The sequence below is a fragment of the Sturnira hondurensis genome, unplaced genomic scaffold (genome assembly GCF_014824575.4).
Source record: "Sturnira hondurensis isolate 20B ecotype Veracruz unplaced genomic scaffold, ASM1482457v3 Scaffold0008640, whole genome shotgun sequence".
NCBI classification, from domain to species: domain Eukaryota; kingdom Metazoa; phylum Chordata; class Mammalia; order Chiroptera; family Phyllostomidae; genus Sturnira; species Sturnira hondurensis.
This window is the reverse complement of record NW_028081271.1, coordinates 19,829,031-19,848,814: the sequence shown is the minus strand read 5'-3', so window position 1 is coordinate 19,848,814 and position 19,784 is coordinate 19,829,031.

Below are 19,784 nucleotides of genomic sequence, written 5' to 3'. Positions count from 1 at the left end.
AAACAAATAAAAAATGAGGGAGGGTGGTGGGAGAGGACACAAATTACCGATATCTAAGCATAATAAGAGAATATGACGAATAACTCTGCACAAATAAATTTGACAACTTAGATAAAATGAACTAATTCCTTGAAAACCACGAAAAAGCAAAGCTTACCTAAGAAGAGATAGATAACCCAACTCATATCTATTAAGACATTGATTCACAAAGTGCTCAATAGTTTCTTGGGGTAATGAAACTGTTGTGTATCCCAACTGCTGTGGAAGTTCCATGAATCTACATGTGTCTTAAAACTCAGAATTACCAAAGCCCCTCCTCAAAAAGTCAATTTTACTCCATTAATTCTTCTAATTTCAAAAATCAATTCAGAAAAAGCCAAATGGATGAATATCTAAATGGACGAGAGTAGGTAAAAGATACACCAAAAAACTGGGAAGATGTTCAACTTCCCTAGTCATCAGAGGATGCAATTAAATTAATAATAAAAGATCATCTGATGCCGAAAGTGTGGTCAAAGCCAATACCGAGTCAAGATGCGGATCAACAGGACTCTCTCTTACTGCAGGTAGGAAGGAGTACAGCTGCCTCATCTTCTGGAGTGGAATGTCACAAGATGAAGCTAAAAATGGGCCCTCCTCCCCCTACACTCTAGCAATGCCTCTTCTAAAATTGTCATAGGAGCACAACAAAGGCATACCCAGGAAGGCTCATTGTAGCATTGTGTATAGTAGCAAAACGCTTTTTAAAGCTGGAGAATTAATACATGGTATATTATTCATGTTGAAATACTGTATGATATTTTAAATGATATTTCATAATATGCTATTTTAAATAAATGAAGTTAGAACTATGTGAAATCAACTTAGATAAAATCTCAAATATAGAATGGGGAATGCAAGAGCAAGCTGTAAAATGACACTATATAAAGTTTGCGACATGGAGGACAACATTATGTGTTGTTGATGGATATATATATAAATGCTTTAATAGTATCAAAGCACATGTAGGAAAAATAAACACAAATTCAGGAGCATCACTGTCTCACAGAAAGGAGGGTAACGGGTTCAGGGTATGACACACAAGAAACTGTCATTTCTTTTCTTTTCTTTTTTTTTTTTAAGAAAAACAAAGCAAGCAAGGCAAAATTAGAATTCAGTGGAAATGGATGATGGATTCGTGGAAGCTCATCCTGTTATTCTTTGTTTTTTTCCTAAAGATTTGAAGTATTTTATAGTCAAATAATAATTACACGCACACAGTGATACGTACTAGTGGTTAGAGCCCTTAACCATGAGCGCTGCGATGGAATTGACCCCATTCTACTGCTCTCCAGCTGTGGGACTTAGAAAAATTACTTAACTTTTCTGAGCCTCCGTCTCCTTATCTATAAAATAAAGACAATGATACTACTTCCCTAGAGCATTTTTGTGAGGGTTATAGGAATTATAACATAAAATGCTGAATGTAATGCTGAGCATATAGCAAATACAACATGTGTTAAAGTTTCTTTAAATTATTATTATTATTCCTCATCTTTTGAATCTCAGCTGTCATCTCTGTGAAACTTTCCCCAACACCGCCCCCGTGTCTAATTCATTTATCAATCCTAGGCCAAGCAGAACTGAGCACTCCAGCCTGAGTGTCCACCTTACTTAACTATGTAGCTTAACTATTTATCTGTCTTTCTGACCACACAATTTTTTATCTTTGCATCTCAAATGTCTGGAAATGGTAGAAGCACACAAATTGTTCTAAATGACTAAAAGAATAAATACATGAGTGGACAGGTGAATATGCCCCCTGCCTCCAATAAACCCACTAGTGTTTTCTCCTCCTCTCTCCTCTTCCCAAGGGCCCTGGCCTTGCTAGACTAGCTTCAGACCCTCTAATCATAGAACACATACTTAACAAGGAGCTATTACTACGAACATACAACCTTCTTGGGTTGAAAAAGAAACACGTGTAGAAAACAAGCTTAAACCAACGGAAAGGTCTGCAGTAGTCCAATTTCAGACTCCTAAGGTGCCCACACACACACACACACACACACACACACACACACACCACATTCTCTTTCTGCTCAGGGAGGGGCTGTGTTAACAAGTAAGAAACATTGGAAGGTAATGTGGGAACAGAGTCCTCAGAAGAAAGTTGTGACTGTTCTCCTGAAAAGTTGTGTGTGTCACATTTTTTAGAAACACAAGCCACATTCTTTTCAAATAAAAGAGTTTTTTTAAATAAGGCTAGCCAAATCTTATTGTGAATTCTTTACCAAAGACTAAAGTAAGGAATTCTTTTGTTAAGTAAATATCTAGGCTCTTCCTTGCCAAAAAGCTTTTGAAATCTTTGCTGTAATTATGCTGATGTTTTCTGTGTTTATATGTTAAATACCTAGAGCTTAATTGTTAATGGGTAAATAAGAGAAGCCCCACGGTTCTTGCCAAAAGAGGCCCAAGAGCTGGGGCCGGGAGAACAATGGCTCGGCAGGCCTCCCCTGGCGCGGGTGGGAGGCAGTTAGGGGGAGAGCGGCCACGCGGCTGCCTTCTCTCTTGACGCTGCCCCCCCAGAGCCAGGGAAGGGGCAGATCTGGGCTAAGACAAAGGCGACTCCTCAGATCGCTGACCGGGGTCTGAATGGAGGTGTGGGACGGAGCTCCACCTAGGCTGTGCTTCCTTTCTCCTCACCGACGACAGTCAAACACTGCAGCTGCCAGAATTCTGAGGCTGTGGGAACAACTGACCACCAAGCCTCAGGCCGAGAGCTGGAGTCATGGGCTCATATTCCAAGGCAGGTGGTGTGGGATTCCACCACCCATGAACCATGCACACCATTTAAGCTCTTTCTTGGGGTCCTCATCAATGTAATGATGATAAAGTTACCTACCTCATAAGGGCTTTATAAAAATAAACCAGTTAATATTGGGAAAAAATGCCTAGAGCTGTGTCTGGCACTTAGGAAGTGCTATGCAAGTTGACTATTTAACTAGGAGTGAAATAAACATTGTGTTCAGTTTCCGAATATCAAGTCTCCCCCGGGGCAGAGGTGCACACCCCACCTGTGGCTGTGGACAGTTTGCCATGTGTCACAGTGGGTTGCCACACACACTCAATCCATCCGCCACCACACCAGGGCATAGTTAAGCATAGCATGGTCTTTCTAGTCTCTGCAATACATCATCTGGAAGATTATATGTAGAGGATATGAATTTGCAAAGAAACTTCCATCTACTTCTAGTGAAAGCCCAGCATGGTACGTTCAGAGCAATCCTGTCATCTTTATCTTCCGGCTGCTCCCCTTGGGGACTGAGAATCTGGGTAGAAGCAGGCTGGGGCCTGCTGAGCCCGCCACGCTATTTCCAAGATAATCTTAGCTCTTCAGGGCAAAGAAACCTTAAACCCCAAATCAGCAAGTCAGTTATGAGGAAGGAGTTAATGGGAAATCTCTCCAAATTTGCTAAGGAGCCTTTTCCAGTGCTGAAGTGAGGAGGGGAGCAGAGGAAACTCTGAGGGTACAGGCTTGAGGCAAAGACTCAGTCCGGTAAAGCAAGATAGTGCCCCCCTCACCCGGAATCTAGAAAAGAATATGGTCAGAGATAAGGTTCTCACCAGGTAACAGGATAAAGCACTCTCAAAATTTACTAGATTCTTAAAATTGCAAAGTCGAAAAGGGGCATTTCATCCCTCAACTAAATGCAGCTAGCCAAGAGCTGAGAGTTTCCATGTTTCTGGATACAGAAGGTCCCCAATTCTCATCACCACTGAAGCAGCACCCACACAGGTGTGAACCCCTCAGAGAAGGTACCACCATCCTCTCTCCTGAACAGAAGAGTCTGTCAAAGTACAGTCATATCTACCATTTCACCAGAGCCCCACAACCACATCTGACAGCTGAGGAGATAGGCCCTCACAGTGGCCAGTGACACCCCAGGGCCACCTAGCTATGAATGACTTAGACACCTGGGCATCCTGATCCAAGCCTGGGCTCTTCATCAGAATCTATTACATTCCCTCTCATCTTGGAGGGATCCGTGCTCTGCTCCTATCTTCCCATTAGAACCATGGCCAGTGGCAACACGCAGGGGAAGGCAGATCAGTGACATCCACACACAGACCCTGGTGCTCAGTGGGCCCCCCTCCTTCCTCTGCAGTCTCCCCGCAACCCTGACTTGTTCGAGTTCTGGGGTAGGCACCTCAAAAGAGCCAAGGCCCGCGGGCGCACCTTTTTTTCTCTGCACCTTCAAAAACAGCTGGTCCCAGAGATGGGTTCTCCAGATGCTCCAACACTTCCATCCCCCCGGGCTACTGGGTAGAGAAGGTATGTTTTTTGTTTTAAAGACTTTATTTATTTATTTTTAGACAGAGGAGAGGGGAGGGAGAGGGGGGGGGACAGAAATTTCAGTGTGTGGCTGCCTCAAACATCAATGTGTGGTCGCCTCTTTAGTGGCCTGGACAACATGGCCCGCAACCCAGGTATGTGCCCTGGCTGGGAATTGAACCGGCCGCCCTTTGGTTTGCAGGCTGGTGCTCAGCCCACTGAGCCACAGCAGCCAGGGCGAGTTGTGTTCTCAGAGATGCTGAAGACCATACTCCAGAGGCCCCCCGTGCCCCCCCCCCCGCATATCCTGTCATGTGACCAAACCTCAGTTCCCCTCATCTGTGAAGGCACAGAAACTGGAGACCCTCCTGCCAAGACCCTCTAAGGAAGCCAGGGAGAAATGCCCAGGTCAGGGAGGGGATGAGAACCCCGGGGAAGGACTCCTCACTGCTACAATTTATTAGAAACAAAGAGCTTCCGATGTGGAAGGGCCTTGGAGGTTTCGGGGTTCAGTCTAGGAAACTGGCTGAGAAGCATGGGAGTAAGAGACCAAAACCAGCCCAGTGGGAGACGGAGGGGAAGGAAAGGCTTGAACAGTGAGCAGAGAGACAAAGAACAGGCAGTTCCAAAGAGCCAAGAACGCAAATCATTTGCAGACGCCCATGTGATGCTCAACCTTCAGGGCTCCTGTGGGAGTGTCTGTTGCTGTGGGCTCAGGCACATCCTTGGGTCACGGTGAGTGTGAGCCTGCATGTGTAAACGTCCCCACGAGTCATCCTGTGTGTGTAATAATCTTGTCACTGTGAGTCACGGATTGTGTGTCAGAGCTGGGCTGTGTGTGTGTGTTCCAGTGCACGGCCAGCTAGGGCTGCTCATGCCCACAGTGACGCTGGAATGTGAATGAAAGCCAGACAGCGCAGCGGAGGGCAGAGCGCTCCCAGGGTGAAACTGCATTTAAAGGGCACCACGCTTCATTCACACCATACATCACACACCACATTTCTGAGCCTGTTCCAGAGAAAGCCATCTGTGCCCCCTTCCTGCTGAAACCCCACTACGGAGCAGCAGAGTTAAATTCTCCAGGCTTGAGGGTTGTTTACAGAGTCAGAGATAACCACGATCTTAGAATCCCGAGTTTCAAGCCCTTTGTTTTAAAGAGAGAAAAACTGGGGCAGAGAGTGGGCCTAGAGTGACAGAGCTAGCTTGTAGTGAAACCAGGTGGGGACCCAGCTGTCCTGACCACCACCCCCACAACCCCCCACTATTCAGACCTTACCCCACCTGAACAGAGTGGGTCCGGTTTTATTTTTCTTCAGGCATGTGATGAGTCACTTCTTTTTACTAAAATGCACTCACACCCTCACATGGAATGAAATACCGATGTGGCGTCCTAAAGGCTAGAGTCCGTGAGTAACCTCCTGGGCAAAGATGGGGCGTCTCTGGTCAGATGGCTGTAGACCTAGAGTCACCTCACTTCTCCTAGGGCCTCTCACTCTCACCCCGCCCAGATCAGGAGAAGCCCCCAAGGAGACCAGTCCGTAGGTCTCTGCGTCCATAACTGGCCAGGCCCTCTGGCAGACTAGACACTGTGATTCACAAACTGCTTATGAGACATCTGGGAATGTCTCGCTCAGGACTCCTCATTGTTTCTCTTCCACCATCCTGGTGGCTGTTTCACTGCTCATTGTCACTTGTCCCACAAAAATAAAAAAATAAATAATAGTAGGGGATTTATTCCAGCAGTTCCAAGGAAGACCTGAACAGGTAAAGAGCCTGAATCTGTAACTATGAAGATGAGCCTTGGGATTATGTATGAGTCAATCGAACATTCCACTCATTCTTCTCAGATGGCTCAGAGTTGACCTGGACTTTAAAGGGATCACTCTAGCCACTGGATGTAGTGTTCTTATTTCGTATTAATTAACTACTTACTAGATACACAGCAATGCTGAGGCTATTCAGTGGGTGCAAACAGAGATTGATTCCCTCATTTATTCGGACTTCAAAGCCCTTGAACTCCAATCATCTTGTCACTGAGTGTGGAGGCTGCGACAATGCAGAGGGCACAACAGGGCAGGGCGGATGGAAGGGACAGAGAAATCTGGTCAGGTCTGAAGAAAGGCTGGCCTGACATCTGAGGCCAGGTTCCACACCTGCAGGACGGTGCTCCTCAGACAGGGCTCTGCTGAACACCTGCCTTGGGAATGAGGGTTAGGATGTCTTGTGCGAAAGACAGACTGACGAGCCAAGTAAATATCAATATAATAATTGTCCCTCCTACGTAGCACATAGGCCAAAAGGAAATAACCAACTGTTTCCTTGAATACAAATAGATATATTTACAAAGGTATTTATTTCAGCATTATACATAATAGCAAAAAGCTATGAACAGGCCTTGGCTACATGGCTCAGGTGGGTAGACCATCGTCCCAATATACCAAGGTTGTGGGTTTGGTCCCCAGTCAGTTCACTTATAAGAATCAGCTAATGAATACATAAATAAGTGGAATAACCAATCAATGTTTTTTTTCTCTCTCTCTCAAATCAATAAATAAAAAATGTTTTAAAGCCATAAACAACCTGAAAAAACTTTTAATAGCTTAGTTAAATAAATCATGATACATCCATACAGTAAAAAATGATGAAGCTGTGAAAAAGTAAGTTATACTATATACATTGACTTGAAAAGCAATCTGTGGTTTTAAAAAAAGCGAGTTACAAGATATGACCTTATTTTGTATTTAAAAAATTAAAAGGGATAGCCTATAAGTGGATATCTATTTACCTACATTTGCATATATGTGGGGGAAGTATGTCTATGTGCAAAAGTGTGGGAAACTGTGTATATGGAAAAATATAGAAGCACACACGGGAATCTGCGTACCTTATTTACCTCAGAGACTGAGGTTGGAACGGGTAAGAACATTTTTCATAAACTATGTTTTGTTTGACCTGTAAGCATGAATAATTCTTATGACTTTAGTAAAGAAGAATGAAATGGGTTATTAAAAATAAAGAGAAAAATAACAGGCCTGGGGATGCTCACCGGCTGCACCCACCATTGGAGCTCGCCCCGTGTGGAACGCCACGGCTACAATGACATTTGGAGAGCTGGCAGCTGTCCCTTGAGAAAACATGTCACATTTGGCCTCTGCTGCAGCATCACGGAGCAAAACAAGGACTTCAGCTGTCAGCTCGAAAGAGAGATACCGATTTGCATAAATACGTGTGACATAAATGTATTCAATGACTTTGAGATATCTCACTCTAAACAGATAAAATTAATTAAAACTAGTGCAAGTTTCTGGCAACTATGCTCCAATGCCCCGTTATTTATCCAGGGCACTGAAAATTGGAACGTATCACAGATTCTCAAATCACATCCCGACCAGAAGGAGGGAAGGGGAAGAGTTTGCTGCCTGTGCCAGGCACTGGGCCGGGCACTGGGCCTACCTCAGCCGATTTGATCCTTATAATAATCCAGCCAGGTAGGAGGAAAGGAGACCCCCACACACACACACTCACACGTGCACTAGAAACTACAGAATGAGGCTAGAAGAGAAGACCAACAGAGAAAGAACCTGAGACTCAGGGAAGCAGTACCCTATGGCCTTATGGTGGGCACTGGACAGGCTACACAGTCCAGGGCAGCAGTAATTCTGGGGTCCTTTGGACACCTTGGCCAGGAGACTATCTAGCTTGGCACTGCATAGCTGTACTTTATCCCCTTGAGGGTCTGAAGCTCTGGGGCATGAGGCCTGGGCATGAGGCCTAAGCATGGAAGGAAGCTGTGGTCAGGACTCTCCTTTCCAAGTGATTGAAAGCAAACTCAAACCAGCTTAGACAACACATTGAATTATTTGGCTGCCATAACTAAAAATGTCCATGAGTAGAGAGCTCGGTGGGATCAGGATTTCACTTATGTCAATCAGGACTTATTCTGTCTCTGTCCTTCTCGGTTCTGTTTTCCTGTGTTAGCTTCATTTTTCAGGCAAAGATGGTCCCAGAAATCCCATGTTCCTTGATCCCAGGCAATTATCTATCCCAAGGAACACACAGCACTTGTTTCTCAATAGCTTCAGCAAAAGTGCCAGGGATGAGTCTCATGGGCCCAGCTGGGGTCACATGCTCATTTCTGAATTAATTCCATGGTGACATGATTGACTAGGCTAAGCCCTTCCCGAATCCCGTGAATTTGAAATGGGGACTGATCTCTCCATCCAAAATTGGAAAGGTAGTACCAAAACAAGAAGAGAGAAAAGCTGGGAAAGCAGACCATAGACACGCATTACAACGTCACAGTGAAACCTCCCAGCAAGTTGTAAACTGTGAGAAACTGGTAGGTGTCGGTTATTTGTACTCGCCATCCCTTGGCAACTGTAAGGCCCTCGGAAATTGTTCTACGCCACGATTAAAGTCCTGAAGACTCTAAGGACCAACTTCTTCCATTGCCAAGGTTAAGAAAGAGCATGGGGAAAGGCCCAAGAACTGCCTGAGAACTCTTGCCAGTAAACACTGGAACCATCAGCTCCAGGCTATGGGGAATACCAGGTGCCTAAAGAGCTGTGATACATGATACATCCATACAGTAGGCTCCTGATGGCGTGGAGGCTGGAAATGTCCTGGAAAGAACTCTGGACGGAGAGCCAGGTGCCTGGGTTTGTTGTTCCAAGTTCTCCCTCTAAAAAGTCATAGGCTCTGGAACAAGGGCCTCAAGTCCTCTGGTGTCAGAGTTCTCAGATGAAAAAATAAAGTGACCAGGGCAAAGCATGACATCTAAAGATTTCTTCAGCTTTAACATTTTGATTCTTGGTCAGACGAAGTTGGAAGTTTACAAATGGAAAAAAGTTTATGGGTTTCTCTGGGAGTAAATAAGTGACATAATAGAGATAATAGTGGCTGAAAAGCCACACCACACCCATTGGTCAAATCTGTGGAATCTGAACAACAAAATAAATGACGACAGTAATGGAATGTAACCTATGAATAAAGTGAGAATCCATGTATTCATACCAATATACATACATACATACATACATACATGAGAAGGAAACAGAATAGTTCTTTAGGGTAAAATGTCAACTAGAAGGAACAATGAAGTTGGAAAACCAATGGATACTAAACCTAGGGGGTGAAAATTTAATGAAAAACAGGATGTTTACAAAGTTTCAACATATCTCCCCATAGGTTACTTATTAATTACACAGGGAAACAATGGTAACTTTTCTAGTGGTGAACCCTGGAGGCCACTCCCTTGAGCAATGGCCACGGCAGGAACAAGGCAGCCCCCTGCCTCTCCAGCATGGCGCACAGTAAAGGCCGCAGCACCCGGTCAGCATCCTTCCACCCAAAATGCATCCCTGAATCTCGTCCCAAGGAAATGTCAGACAAACAGAACTGGGGGAAATTTTGCTCAGTGATTGACTTGTACTATTTTAAATAGACAAAATCTAATTTGAATTTCTTTCATTAAAAACAAGTCAAGGCCATGAAACACAGAGAAAGGTTAAGGGTTGTCCTGAAGAGACCGTGACAGTTAAATGCAACAGGTGATGCTGGATCGGATCTGAGCCGGGAGGAAGGAGTGACAGAGACCTTACCGGGCTGCCTGGCAGAGCTGAGCCTGGGTGCTGCTGCGGGCACACACGGCAGCCTGGGCGGAGGCATCACTTACGATTGTTCCAATGACACCCACGTTACAACTGGGGAAGCCAAGGCCCAGACAGATTTAAAAACTTCTCTGGACCTCACACTCTTTTAAAAAATAAAATCCAAGCAAGTATGTAAATGTCTAATCACTTGCATGCTGTATATCTGAAATTAATATAATGTTGAATGTCAACTGTAATTGAAAAAATTTCTAAATGAAAATGTTATCTCACAGAATTTTTCAAAGATAAATAAAATAAAATCCAAGTGGATTAGCAATTTAAATGTACTTTTAAGAAGAAATGTAGAATGTTTGTATAACCTCAGGACATTGGAGATCTGCACAGACTCTGTATTAAAAGACATAAAGAAAAGATGGATTTGATTATATAAAATGTAAAGTGTGCTAAAAGATAACTTCCATAAAACAGAAGATGAAACACTGAAAAAGAATATTTATAACACATATAACATAAAATTAATAATCCTAATATACAAAAATTGTCTACAAATCAACTAGAAACATACAAAAGAAAAGGAGAAAGCATGTAAAGGCAATTCATCAAAGAGGAAATAAAATATCAGGGCCCCTCCATGATATATTCTTAACTTTAAAAAATGCATCTCTATTATGATTCCATTTTGTTAAAACAGTTAAGAGAAAAAAACTATATACGTACCTATATAGGTTGTATTTCCCTTAGCATTCATAAAACAGTGGAAATACGCAAGCAAACAACACTGCCCGGAGGGGAGGAGGAGGGAGATAAAGGGGGAAAGATGGGGAAGGGTCACCAAGGAACATGTATAAAGGACCCAAGGACAAAGCAAAAGGGAGACAGGATGGAGGGTGGGAGGTGGGGGGCAGGGGAAAGTGGTGGGGGGAAAATGGAGACAACTGTACTTGAACAACAGTAAAAAAAGAAGTAAAGAAAAACCCTACTCGATAGAAGTAAAAGAAGCAGAGGATAGAGATTGTTCAATTTGCTTGTATATCCATTTCTTCAGTTTCATTTGTTATGAAGGATAATGTAACTTCTGTAACTTCTCAAATAAAAAAGAATTAAGGCCCCTTTTTAAGTTCAAGGGGTACTGTATACATTTGTTCAGATGGAGCACGGTACCAGGATCTGTTAGAGAGGAGGAACCCACTCTGTAGGCATGAGAGAACAAAAGGAAGGGTGCAGATCCCAGCCCCCAGGTCCTGAAGTTACAGGGGAAGAGTCCTTTCCTACTTAAAATCCATAGCAGTACCCTGGAACATGCACAGACTCAGAAGATCACATGTATCCCTGGCCAAGTAGCTCAGTTGGTTGGAGCATTGGCCTGATATCCCGAGCTTACGTGTTCGACTCCCAGACAAGGTACATGCAAAAAGCAACCAATAGATGCATAAATAAGTGGAATGACAAATCAATGTTCTCTCTCTCTCTCCCTGCCTACTCTCTCCCTTCCTCTGTCTCTCTAAAATCAATCAATATTTCTTTTTAAAGAAGAGCGTAGGTATACATTGGTGGCACTCTGTCCTATGTATCACTGTCCTAGCCACACTCCAGGGGTCCCCTAAGATTAAATCACTTGCCCTCCACACTTGGGGACCCAATTCCTTACTCTGCCTTACTTTGAATCTGGTGGCACCCCTGAGGGAGGACGAGGGTGGCTAAAGATAGGCTGCCAGGGACATGTGTCCTGGCAGCAGGGAAGGGCCAGGCAGGGAAGACTATGAGCACGAGAAGGTGTGGGACACGTGTGTTCCCTGTCGAGACTGCTGCATGCTGGGGTTCACAGAGGCTCTCTGCTGGGCACAGCCAGGGTAGGGTTGCCTTGTCCACTGCTCAACCTGCGCAATGAATGATGCGCTAAACTTCAGGAAAGGGCACCTTTCTCTAAACTGCACGGAGACGCCATGTGGGCCAGCAGAAGGTCTAAGAAGTGACAGAGACTGAACACAGTCCCAGGCCCCACTCCTTTATCAGCTGTGCGACTTTGAAGATGAAAATACGATCATGGGTGTTACAGCACTTTTTGAAAAGTCATAAATATAAGATATCCTAAACAATCTCCAGTTCTCCAGCCAGCAGAGTGCCGGGGCTTATCCAGCCTGGCCCCAGTCTGCAGGCGCAGGAAACCCAGGTCGCTGGGAGAGACTGATGTCTGTGATCCCCTTGGACTCCACACCCACGGCAACCTCACCTCTTTCCACTTCTATTACACCTAGGGGTGCAACAGGCATACAAGAATTTTTTAAAAGATTTTAGAGAGAGGGGAAGGAAGGGAGAAAGAGAGGGAGAGAAACATCGATGTGTGGTTGCCTCTCATGCATCCCCTACTGGGGACCTGGCCTGCAACCCAGGCATGTGCCCTGACTGGGAACCCAACCAGAGACCCTCTGGTTCGCAGGCTGGCACTCAATCCACAGAGCCACACCAGCCAGGGCAGGTATATAGGAATCAATGTGCCTTACAATGTTGATACTCTTTCTCTGAGAGGATGCAGTCTATGGTGTGTGTGTGCACATGCGCACTCATGTGTGGGAATGTGTGTACGCACATGTTATGTGTGTGTGTCCATCCTCTGGACGGTAAGATTTGGAACTCCGAAAGGAAAGACATAGTTTTCCTTTGTATCTCTCATAATCACCTGTTTGGTTTGGGTTTTTTGGGGGGAGGTTTTGATCACTGTGTTAAGATTCAAACAAATGAAAATACTTCTAATAGAGGTAAAATTAAATAACATATAAATGATGCCTAGACAATGTATGTCTCATAATACCTATACATATTTCTTTCTCTTCACTCTGGATGCGGAAAAAATAAGAATGCTTGTTGAACAGTGTTAATCTCAGGTCATTTGTTAAATGCTAGTCATGGGGCCAGGTGTTGGGGAAACAACAATATGCAAGAAATAATCTCTTCTTCTCAAGTTCTGTGGTCCATCTACCAGTAAAATATCCTTGACTGTAATCTTTCACCTGTGATATGGAGTTGTGAATGAGGCACTCCTTTTTTTAATCCTCAACTGAGGATATGTTTACTGATTTTGAGAGAGAGAGGAAAGGAGAGAGACAGAGAGAGAAACGCAGAGAGGTCAGTTGCCTCCTGCATGTGCCCTGACCAGGGATCAAACCTACAACCCAAGTATGTGCTCTGACTGAGGATTGAACCCACACAGCCTTTTGGAGTATGGGACAATACTCCGACCAACTTAGCCACCCAGCCCGGGCTGAACAAGGCCCTCTAGAATGGGGGATAGTGAAAGGGTGACTTGGTGGGTTTAATGATTTTCTCAGGTTGTAAGGAGGGTAGGAGAGGCCAGTTTGGAAGGTGATGGTGGTATAGGGTCTTGAAGGATGAATAGGAGTTCGCAGAGCCAAAAATCAACAAGAGTATTACAAGCAGAGGAAACAAGAGAAGCCACTTGAATATAACCACCGTTTTGAACAGAACTATGATCCGTTGCAACTGTCAGGGAAAAGACCTCAAGTCTAAAGCAGTTGAATAGAAGAAAGAAAAGTGCTTCAGAGCTTTCTACTTCATCAATCATCTCACACTCAGGGCTCTTCAGGGCCTGGCACTAGGCTTTACATACTTTTACATTTGGAGCTTTTTAAATTATGCATGTTATTATTTTCCATTATCTAGAAAGGAAGTGTTTCTGAAGCCAAAGGCCAAAAGCTACACCCAGGAATTTATTTTAAACCTAAGAATTTCCCCAAGGCCTGGAATTTAGTGTCTGGGTTCCAGATTTGGGGGTAATCTTGGGCTCCCTTTTCAGGCCTGCCTGCATGTGTCTACAGCCTCTCCCCACCCCCATGTGCGCCATCTGTTCAGCAGGGCATAGCTTTCCAAAGCCTTAGGTCAGCCTTTTCTGGTAACTTTACCTGGGGAGAAAAGCAGCTCTGATGACCCACCAGATCAAAGATAAAGCCCAAAGTGTTTACAATATCAACTTTCACTCCCTGGAGAGAAGGGCTGTATCTTTCTCTATGGTTGCAAAACCCAACTGTAGCTTTTTGAATGACTGGCTCCGTTGGCACCTCCAGGCCCAGGAGCCCAGCTGCTGCCCTAGCCCAGTGCAGGCAAGGAGGCTGCTGACAGGCCTCCCAACAAGAGAACAAAGCTATCAGTCCCATCTCTGCAGGGTACCAGCCTCGCCCTCACACCTGCCAGGCGGGCCTTCTCTTTCTCGGTAAACTTCTTTGTCTGCTTAGTTCAGCACTGGGCACATGCGAGACTTTCAATAAGGCCTTGTGCTTTTTTAGCAGCTCGGTTTTGTGACCAGAACTTGAGATCTGGAATCAGGAGATCGAGTTTGACACTTCTTCCACCTACAACCAGTTGTCTGAGCTTCATTTTCTTCATCTTTAAAATGGTGATGAGAATCATGTCTGACTTAGCTGTCTCTCAAGGTTGTTCACTCATTTATGAGGAGGGCAACATGGGGTAAAGGCTAAGGGCTCAGCTCCTGCATTAAGCTGCCTGGGTTCACATACCAGTCCGTTATTTCCTAGTTATGCAAACCTGGGCAAGTTACATAGCTTCTCTGATGCCTCAGTGTTCCTCATCTGTAAAATGGGATTATAACAGCTCCTACTTCAAAGGGTCATTCGGAGGATTAAATGAGTTAATACTTATATAGAGCTTAGCATGCTCTCTGGTACTATAGCTTCAGCAACGCCTCTGTGGAAGGTGCTGGGGTTCTATTAAAGACACAGAGTGCGGTAACTGTGAAGAGAATCAAATAAAATAAATGCAAAAGCAAATCCTGTCATTGACTCTCCCCATACATACCTCACCCTCGTGTCTGCGTGTGTGCATGTGTCCTCACTGTATGATGTAGTCCTGCCTACCAATCCAGTTCCTTGTTCTTTACCCTCCAGACACGCCAGATTCTTTTCTGACCCTTGAAACTACCAAGCTCTTTCCTGTTTTGTGGCTTTTGCTGTCTGTCCCTTCTTCCTTGAAAAATGGTTCCTAGAGTAGGGGCAACAGTGTCTTCTGGGAACTTGTTAGGAATGAAAATTCTCTAGCCCTACCCCAGGCCTCCTGAATCGAACCCTCTGGGGCCAGGTCCAGTAATCTGTGCGTGCCAATGCACACTAAATATTGACGAACCACTGGTCCAGAGACTCTTCCCTCTGCTCTTCATTTTGCTGGCTCCTTCCTAGCGAGGAAGTCCCTCTTATGCCTCTCAGAAGATTGCCTGCCACCAACAAGTTTGTGAAGTGGCCTGTATTTGCCTTGCCGATGCACCATGTAGTTTGGAAATTAGAAGTCTTTTTAGGAAGCCAGTCTGGAGCCCCGCGGGAACAGTTCTGCATGGATGAATCAGACCTGGGGGCAGACAGAGTGGTACATGTGGATTTCCTGGCCACATGGCCATTTCAGAAAGGGAAAATCGAAAGCACAGGGGCCTGCAGCAGGTGAACTGGCTTACTGTGGAGAGAAACTAAGTCACTTGGGAATATTTAGCACCTAATGTAAAAGCAGAAATGTTAAGGAGGTAATTAACACCTATATTTTAATCTCAGTATGGTAGCTAAGTACAGACTTAAACATAAACTTCAAAATAACAAAATAGCCCTGGGAGGACAAAAGAAAATCTAGAGACTTCCGGTCAAGATGGTGGTATAAGTAAATACAGCCTGCCTCCTCTCACGGCCACATCAAAATTGCAAACAAAACAGAACAAACATCACTCAGAACTGTCAGAAATCAGGGTGAATGGAAGTCTGAGAACTACGGAATTTAAAAAATCACATCCATCTACACTGGTAGGAGGAGCAGAACCATGGAAAAAGCTGGTCCCACATCCACGTGTGGAGGATAAAAATTCAGGAAAGATATCTTGAAAGTGAGGCATCCCAGCCTGACACCAGCCCCCCCCCCCCCCCCCCCCCCNACACCCGCCCCCCCCCCCCCCAGCCCAGGGTTCCAGCGCCGTAAAGATAAGTCCCCATTACTGCTGGTTGCAAAAACCAGCAGGTATTGAGTCAGTAGAAGAAATTTCTGGAGTTCCAAGCAGTGCCCTTAAAGAACACATACCCAGACTTACTCAGACTCACTCCCTCTGAGCTCCAGCACTGGGGTAGCAGCTTGAAAGGTACCAGTGACATACAGGGAGGAAGTGAAGTGTCTGGCATCAAGGTGGGAACTGAGGGACAGCTTTCTCCCAGACAGAAAGGCAGGCAGAGGCCATTGTCCCTTATCTGAGCCCTATCCCAACAGAGCCACAAAGCCAGAANTCCATCTACACTGGTAGGAGGAGCAGAACCATGGAAAAATCTGGTCCCACATCCACGTGTGGAGGATAAAAATTCAGGAAAGATATCTTGAAAGTGAGGCATCCCAGCCTGACACCAGCCCCCCCCAGCCCAGGGTTCCAGCGCCGTAAAGATAAGTCCCCATTACTGCTGGTTGCAAAAACCAGCAGGTATTGAGTCAGTAGAAGACATTTCTGGAGTTCCAAGCAGTGCCCTTAAAGAACACATACCCAGACTTACTCAGACTCACTCCCTCTGAGCTCCAGCACTGGGGTAGCAGCTTGAAAGGTACCAGTGACATACAGGGAGGAAGTGAAGTGTCTGGCATCAAGGTGGGAACTGAGGGACAGCTTTCTCCCAGACAGAAAGGCAGGCAGAGGCCATTGTCCCTTATCTGAGCCCTATCCCAACAGAGCCACAAAGCCAGAAGGCAAGTGCCATATCTGAAACTCAATCAACCTGGCTAACACTGTTTGTCCCTCCCTAGAGATCCCCTGCTTACAGGGCCACCCAAACTGTTAACCACGAATTTTCATATGAATGGCTGGTCTTGATTCTCACTTCAAAACTTTGCAAATCCTATCAAACTAGCACTACAGGCTTCAGTAAGCCCTCAGCCCCACAATACTTGCTAAGTGGTCCCAGGCCCAGCACTAGCAGCAGCCAGCCTAGATTCACAGCTTGGTTTCCCCTGGGAATCTCCAAGCCCAACACAAGTAGCAGCCATCTCAGATTGCTTTATATCTCATGCAGGTTAGCCCTGGGCAAAACACAGGTTGGGGGGGCTGACCTTGCCCTGTACCACGTGGGATACCCCAGAGTATGTGCACCTGGTGGACAACTACAGGCCCAGTCACAGCACTACCACCCTGCCCCTGCACAGCCGATCCTCCGCAGAGGGCAGAGGTTGGTGGTTAGGGGTCACAGCCAGTCCTTGCAGATGACTGACCTGGGTAAATCCCTCCTACTGACCTGTCAACAGAGATCAAGGCTCAACTACAGAGGAGGGTGTACTCAGCCTGCTCAAAGGGCGCACATCAAGTATCCAGCTTGGGTGATAGGGGAGGCTGTGCCACTGGACCCCACAGGACATCTACTATATTAGGCCACACTACCAAGACAGGGAGTCTGTCTCTACCTAATACATAGAAACAACATACAGAGAGGCTGCCCAAATGAAGAGACAAAGAAACATGGAGGAGACAAATGAAATAACAGATCAAAACTCCAGAAAAAGAGCTAAACAAAATGGAGATGAGCAATCTATCAGATGCAGAGTTCAAAACACAGATTATAAGAATGCTCAAGGAACTTAGTGAGGACCTCAACAGCATAGAAAAGATCCAGTCAGAAACAAAGTATACACTAGTTGAAATAAAGAACAATTTACAGGGAAACCACAGTAAAGTGGATGGAGCCAATAATCAAATCAATGATTTGGAACATAAAGAAGCAAAAAAAAAAAAAAAAAAAAAAAAACCAAAACCCAACCCACAACCAGTCAGAACAATAAGAAGGGAAAAAGAATTTTAAAAATGAGGATAGTGTAAACAGTCTCTAGGACAACTTCAAGAAGTCCAACATTTGTGTCACAGAGGTGCCAGAAGGAGAAGAGAAAGAGGAAGAAATTAGAAATCTATTGGAAAAAATAATGAAAAAAAAACTTTCCTAATTTGGTGAAGGATATAGGCATGCAAGTCCAGGAATTACAGAGTCCCAAACAAGATGGGTACAAAGAAGCCCAATCCAAGACACATCATAATGAAAATGCCAAAGGTTTAAGATAAAAAGAGAATCTTAAAAGCAGCAAGAGAAAAGAACTTAGTTATCTACAAGGGAGTGCCCATAAAACTGTCAGCTAATTTCTCAAAAGAAACTCTTTGCAGGCTAGAAGGGATTGACAAGATATATTCAAAGACATGAAAAGCAGGGGCCTACAGCCAAGATTGCTCTGCCCAGCAAAGCTATCACTTAGAATCAAAGAGCATATAAAGAGCTTCCAGACAAGAAAAAGACTAAAGGAGTTCATCATCACCAAGCCATTATGATATGAAATGTTAAAGGAACGTATTTAAGAAAAAGAAGATCAAAACTATGAACAATAAAATGGCAATAAATACATATCTATCAACAGTTGGATCTGAAAAACAAACTAAGCAAACAAGAAGAACAGAGACAAAATCATGGATACGGAGAGGGTTTTGATGGTTGCCAGATGGGAGGATGGTGTGGGGGAATGAGTAAAAAAGGTGAGGGGATTAAGAACCACAAATAGGTAGTTACAGCATAGCCATGGGGATGTAAAGTACAGTATAGGAAATGGAGCAGCCAAAGAACTTGTACACATGACCCATGGACATGAACCATGGTGAGGGGATTGCCTGAGGGAGTGGGGGTTGCTGGGTAGAGGGAAGCAAAGGGAGAAAAACTGAAAGAACTGTAATAGCATAATCAATAAATTGTAATTTAAAAAAAGAAGATCTAGAAGGATATTACTAAAAACAATTATGTTAGAGATACCCAAGAAGTAGTTTGTTCTTTTTAACATATTATCTCAGTGTAGTTAACCAAAAAAAAAATCAAAGTTCACTAATTTACGGCTTTTGTCTAAATATCTCAAGAGACAGATAAGTATATTCCTGACACATCTCGGGTGTGCATTGCCCAGGCAGACACACCCAGACTCACCTGGCAAATAGCATCGTCCTCCCTGTACAAGCAGAGACAGAACCTGGAAGAAAGAAAGGCTCCACAAGATTCCATTTTAGCGACAAGAATGCAGCAAGGTCATGGACAGGGAGAACAGCCCAGGCCACTGGTGCGCACAAACAGACCTCCTTATCTGGTGCACTTCTGAAGAAATAATGCAATTGTAAGAGGCAACAGTAGCCACAAATAGAACGAAAGGAGGAAAGGAAAAATCGATATGCAGTAAGAGGAGGAAGAGAGCCAGGAGTGCTGTCTGGATTGCTGGCAAGAAAGGGAAACAGGTGGCAGGCTAGGTCGATGGCCCTTCAGTCCACATCATGGGGCCTGGGCACGGACAGTGTTCCCAGACCACTTCCTGGCCACTTTGCACACAACCTGTCCATGGCAGACACTAGTGCCCATCTTCCACACTTGGGGGAACCAAGAGTCAGAAAGATGTCATAACTTGCTCTAATGCCCATTGTAAATAAAAGCACCGAGATTGGAACCCAGAGTCCCACCCAACCCCTCAGATCAAGCTCTTTCTCAGCCAGCACATCTGTCTGGTCCACAAGGACACACGTGGAATATGAGCCACAGCGAGTTTGGAAAGAGAGAGGACCACTTTACCCGTGTTTATGGAGTTGGCTCCCCAAGGTCCATTCACCTGGGAAACAGCCTCTGGGGAAATTTGACTCCCTGCCTCTCTCCCTGTGCTGCACAAATTGATGTCTATCTCTCTGAAGCAGTTGGTGTGAGACCAGCTAGTGGCCTTCACTCAGGCCTCAGAAGAGGCACACCTTCCTCCTTGGGACTCCCCCATTCCTGGAGGCCAGAAAAAGATAGAAGGGCCCTCAGAGAAGCAGGACA